Source organism: Eptatretus burgeri, chromosome 13 (assembly GCF_056783735.1).
Source record: "Eptatretus burgeri isolate ZD-2024b chromosome 13, Ebu_testis_v1, whole genome shotgun sequence".
In the NCBI taxonomy this organism is placed as follows: Eukaryota; Metazoa; Chordata; class Myxini; order Myxiniformes; family Myxinidae; genus Eptatretus; species Eptatretus burgeri.
The window spans coordinates 13481371-13486915 of NC_140973.1; the positions used below are offsets into that span (position 1 = coordinate 13481371).

The 5545-nt window shown below is 43.7% G+C and overlaps 1 long non-coding RNA gene across 1 annotated transcript in view; it reads left to right on the forward strand.

Moving 5' to 3' along the window:
* Nucleotides 1–563: 563 nt before the first annotated feature.
* LOC147013876 (uncharacterized) overlaps nucleotides 564–5545 on the forward strand; it is a 42994-nt gene continuing 38012 nt past the window's right edge. Inside the window, exon 1 of the long non-coding RNA XR_015050419.1 lies at nucleotides 564–648. This is a non-coding gene — a long non-coding RNA (uncharacterized LOC147013876). The remainder of the gene's footprint in view (nucleotides 649–5545) is intronic.

Consider the following 5545-nt stretch of genomic DNA (forward strand, 5'->3'; position numbering starts at 1 on the left):
GCGGACTGATGTAAAGGAAAAATCACCACGTTGTTATGGGATTGTCAGTAAAAAAAATTAAACCCAAAAAAACCTACTTGGCTTGTTTAAGTGGAATTAAAAACTCGGTGTGATTTGTTTACCCCACTTGGTGACCCCAGTTCCCTGTGAATCCTTCTTAAGCCCTCGGAGTAACCACCGAAGGGTACTAAAAATGCTACCTCTGCAAAGACTGCAAAACACACCCCACAAATAGAATACAAAACGATTATAAATAAATAAAGCTATTCCTGAACTCAACTAAAAATGGCACAGATTGTATCAGACACACAGTAATAATAATAATAATAATAATAATAATAATAATAATATAAGAAGAACAAGCAACTCTGTGAAAGATAATTATTCCTTTATTGTGTGTATCGAGCTCGAGTGTGTGTTTATTTGAAATTAGGAGTTTCATCCTGATAAGATGATTATTATTTGAACAATCAACTGGGTCTGGAAAATATGATCGTCAAGCTGTTGAATGGAATGGAATGCTATTTTTATTTCACCATCTTTGGTTGTGCAGGAAACCATAGAAGCTGGCCTGTTCATGTTGATACGAAGGAGGAGGAGGAGGGGGGAGAGGAGGAGGAGGAGGACGAGGAAGTGTTTTGGATTATGGTAAAGGTTTGGCATGTGGTAGAGGAAGAGGAGGAGGTGTTATTTTGGATTATAGTAGAGGAGGTTTGGTATACCATGGAGGAGGAGGAAGAGGAGGTTTGGAATATTGGGGAACAGCTTTGGAATATAAAAGTGGAGAAGAGGAGGTTTGGAGTATGGTGAAGGAGGTTTGTGGTGTGGTGAAGGAGGCTTGAAGGATGTTGAGGTATTGTGAAGGAGGCTTGAAGTATGGTGGAGGCTTGGAGTATGGTGAAGGTGATTTGGTGTGTGGTGAAGGAGGTTTGGAGTGTGGTGAAGGAGGTTTGGAGTGTGGTGAAGGAGGTTTGTGGTGTGGTGAAGGAGGTTTGGAATGTGGTGAAGGAGGCTTGGAGTATGGTGAAGGAGGCTTGAAGGATGATGAGGTATTGTGAAGGAGGCTTGAAGTATGGTGGAGGCTTGGAGTGTGGTGAAGGAGGATTGGAATGTGGTGAAGGAGGCTTGGAGTATGGTGAAGGAGGCTTGAAGGATGTTGAGGTACTGTGAAGGAGGCTTGAAGTATGGTGGAGGCTTGGAGTGTGGTGAAGGAGGTTTGGAATGTGGTGAAGGTGGTTTGGTGTGTGGTGAAGGAGGCTTGAAGGATGTTGAGGTATTGTGAAGGAGGCTTGAAGTATGGTGGAGGCTTGGAGTATGGTGAAGGTGGTTTGGAGTGTGGTTAAGGAGGTTTGGGGTGCGGTGAAGGAGGTTTGGGGTATGATGAAGGAGGTTTGGGGTATGATGAAGGAGGTTTGGGGTATGATGGAGGTTTGGGGTATGGTGAACGTGAAGTGTGGTGAAGGACGCTTGGAATTTGAGGAAAGTGGGGGGGGGGGGGCGGGGTGAGGTGAGGTGTTGAAGTGTCAACCATTTTTGCATATGTGGTATGTAGATTACTGAATTTTGTAAATATTAAGTGATTTACATAATCCATATTGAAAGTTGTTTTCCATCCTAGTATTAGTTATTTTTGAGTTACCTAACGAAATGCGATTTAAATGGATGTTGTTCCATATTAAACCGTTTGGGTAAAACGTTAGTTTTTTTAAAATATGCATCAATTTATCAGGGATTTTTACATCTCACAAGCGATTCTCAGAAATGACGTCTCAAACTGCCCAAAATAATGACATCAGAGTGAGACCCAAATTTACCTTTTGGAGCAAACATCTACCTGCTTTTCACAACGTCACCACGAGAGGGCGATGTGGAGCCATTTTCATCTGTGTTGAAGTCCCAAGTTTTGACATTTTCTATTTAATGGGTTTCCACCATGGTATTCAAACTCGAAGGTTGTACTTTACCGTCATTTTTATAATCCGAATGTCTGGAATATCGTGAACAGTTTTATCTTTATCTTTGTCTTATCAAGTCAGTGGTTAAAGGCGATTCAATAGCAAATGTGCACCAATCGATAAACACGTGCTATTTTTTTTTCGGTGCCCAGGTAACACACCAATACCTTTTTGAGCTGCTTGTTCTAGGTTTGAATCTTGACCCCGAATTCAAACTCTCGGATTAGTGTTTCTCAGACTGCGTGTTGAATCAAACAAGCTCAAATGAGCTAAGATCCTCGTCCTCTTAATGATGACGTCATAAAAACGAATATGACGTCATTGTGATGTATCAGGTTTGCGATAAATTATCTGTGCTAATGCCCAGCTTGATTCCCACAAACAGAATTCAAACAGCTTGCCTAGTTTCGGAGATAATTTTTAGGCGATTTCCATTAGCGGAGATATTTTGACGTCATAACTTTTTTTTCTAGGAGGAATTTTCAAAATCGGAGATGGTTACTGTCTGCACAGGGTGTTTTTACATGTATACACCAAGTTTCAGGAAGTTTCGATGAAAACTGTAGGCTGTGAAACAAAAAAGTCTACAAGAAGAAGATCAAGAACAACAACGTGAGTAAGACTTCGAGATCCTCCACGAGGATCTAAAAATGGTGCCGTCCTTCGGATGGATGTTAAGTAGTTGGTCCCCCCCCCCCAATCTGTTAGAAATGTAGTTGTTGCAGATGAGACAGCCGGCTTATGATGTCAAGTCTAAACTGTGGCACCACATGGAATTTCGAGATCTGGATTCCATGGAAAATCTTACTCCCAATCAAACAGCTCAGATACTTATATCATTGATCCCGAAAAAAACCCATCCCCAAAATAAATAAATAAAAACTTGGCATTCCCCTTCCTTTTGTACAGAAAGTGTTCGAATTCGTGAGCACGAGACCTTTACCTGATAATAATCTGTGAGAGTTCATATCTTCTTGAAGGCATTTAAAACTCAGAACGTAGAATCTTCTCTAAGAGAAGGATGTGCATAATACATACGGAATGGCCTTCTCATCCTCCAGTTCGTTCATTTATCTCGTGGTTCCGATGGCGATCTGAGACTATGTCTGATGAAACAATTATTCAGAACCACCGTTTCTTTCTCATAACTCACGCCGCTCTGCTGGAATAAGCTCGGATTTGTTAGGCCATACATCAAGGGTACTTTGATTGATGCAACTTGCTCTTCAGATAAAAGTAAGCAAAGATATGAAGAGGATAAAAGAGGCTCTTTGATGCTGTTGAAGTTTTACACTTCAAACCTCGCACCTTTGCCAAAGATAAGGTCCATTTCACGAAGCGGAGGCAACTTTGCGCGGTTGTACATGTGGCACAGTCATCTGTCAAGTGTTCGCTCGACTGAGACCCAACGAACCATATTTTCCATGGTCGAACTCAAATGAAACATTACGGGATTCTCCTCTTTTGGTTCTGCCCTTAACAATCTTCTCTGTGTGCTTGTGACATCTCTGCAACACAACCACAATCAATTACTGTTGATTAAAGTCATCCCCATTTGTACTTCATCATCTCCAGCAATTCCCAGATGACCCGTCAGCAGTCGTGCCACACTCTTTTTGCGGCTGGACTCCTGGAGAGAAGATGAGGCATTTGGACTGGTCTCCTGGCCAGAAGATAAAGCAGTTGGACTGGTCTCCTTGTCAGAAGATGAGGCATTTAGACTGGTTGACTGGTCTCCTGGCAGGAATGTGAGGCATTTGGACTGGTTGACTGGTCTTTTGGTCAGAATAAGAGGCAATTGGACTGGTCTTTTCAGAAGACTACATTTGGAATTATCTCCTGGCCATACGATGAGCCATTTCGACTGATCTCTTGGTCAAGAGTGCATTTGGACTGGCTTCCTGGTCAGAAGACTTGGTATTTGAACTGGTCTCCTGGCCATAATTACAGGTATTTGGACTGGTCTTTTCATAAGACTGCATTCGGAATGGTCTGGTTATAAGATGAGGTATTTGGACTGATCTCCTGGTCAAGAGTGCAGAAATCCACCTGGAGGATAAAACCAAACATCGGACAGTTGAGAGGTGAGATCACCACCATTTGAGATACCTTTCCGCAGAATAACCAGACAGACGAACAACGATGCTATTAATCCCATGAAAACATGGCCTTTCTCTTCAGCACATGTGCGCACATGTTACTATTAACACCATTCTCTGATGTTTCACACACAGTCTGTCATTGACTCCCGTCGGTGAACCAGCTGAGCATTGAGCGATGCTTACAGGGTCGTATAACCTCCTTAAAGTGTTTCAGAATGATTAGCCATAACGCACTGAGCTTGAGGTCATGGGGCTGCCTCAGTGAAAAGCTGAATAAGGTGAGAAGCGGGACAGATAATATCATTATTATGAAGAATTGGAGATTCCTCCTTCCATAACAAAGGCAAGGCCAGTGAAGCAGAGAAACTGGAAAGACATTAAAGGCTGTAGCGGAGATTAAAGACGGAACGCTGTGATGACATTTGTGAAAGTGGTTCAATGGCAAAACAGTTCACTATCTGCGACTATAGAGTTGCAAACAGCTCATGAATGAAGGAAATGCTTTTCACGGTGTGTGTGTCTCTCTCTCTCTCTCTCTCTCTCTCTCTCTCTCTCTCTCTCTCTCTCTCTCTCTCTCTCTCTCTCTCTCTCTCTCCCTCTCTCTCTCTCTCTCTCTCTCTCTCTCTCTCTCTCTCTCTCTCTCTCTCTCTCTCTCTCTCTCTCTCTCTCTCTCTCTCTCTCTCTCTCTCTCTCTCTCTCTCTCTCTCTCTCTCTCTCTCTCTCTCTCTCTCTCTCTCTCTCTCTCTCTCTCTCTCTCTCTCTCTCTCTCTCTCTCTCTCTCTCTCTCTCTCTCTCTCTCTCTCTCTCTCTCTCTCTCTCTCTCTCTCTCTCTCTCTCTCTCTCTCTCTCTCTCTCTCTCTCTCTCTCTCTCTCTCTCTCTCTCTCTCTCTCTCTCTCTCTCTCTCTCTCTCTCTCTCTCTCTCTCTCTCTCTCTCTCTCTCTCTCTCTCTCTCTCTCTCTCTCTCTCTCTCTCTCTCTCTCTCTCTCTCTCTCTCTCTCTCTCTCTCTCTCTCTCTCTCTCTCTCTCTCTCTCTCTCTCTCTCTCTCTCTCTCTCTCTCTCTCTCTCTCTCTCTCTCTCTCTCTCTCTCTCTCTCTCTCTCTCTCTCTCTCTCTCTCTCTCTCTCTCTCTCTCTCTCTCTCTCTCTCTCTCTCTCTCTCTCTCTCTCTCTCTCTCTCTCTCTCTCTCTCTCTCTCTCTCTCTCTCTCTCTCTCTCTCTCTCTCTCTCTCTCTCTCTCTCTCTCTCTCTCTCTCTCTCTCTCTCTCTCTCTCTCTCTCTCTCTCTCTCTCTCTCTCTCTCTCTCTCTCTCTCTCTCTCTCTCTCTCTCTCTCTCTCTCTCTCTCTCTCTCTCTCTCTCCCGTCTCTCTCTCTCTCTCTCTCTCTCTCTCTCTCTCTCTCTCTCTCTCTCTCTCTCTCTCTCTCTCTCTCTCTCTCTCTCTCTCTCTCTCTCTCTCTCTCTCTCTCTCTCTCTCTCTCTCTCTCTCTCTC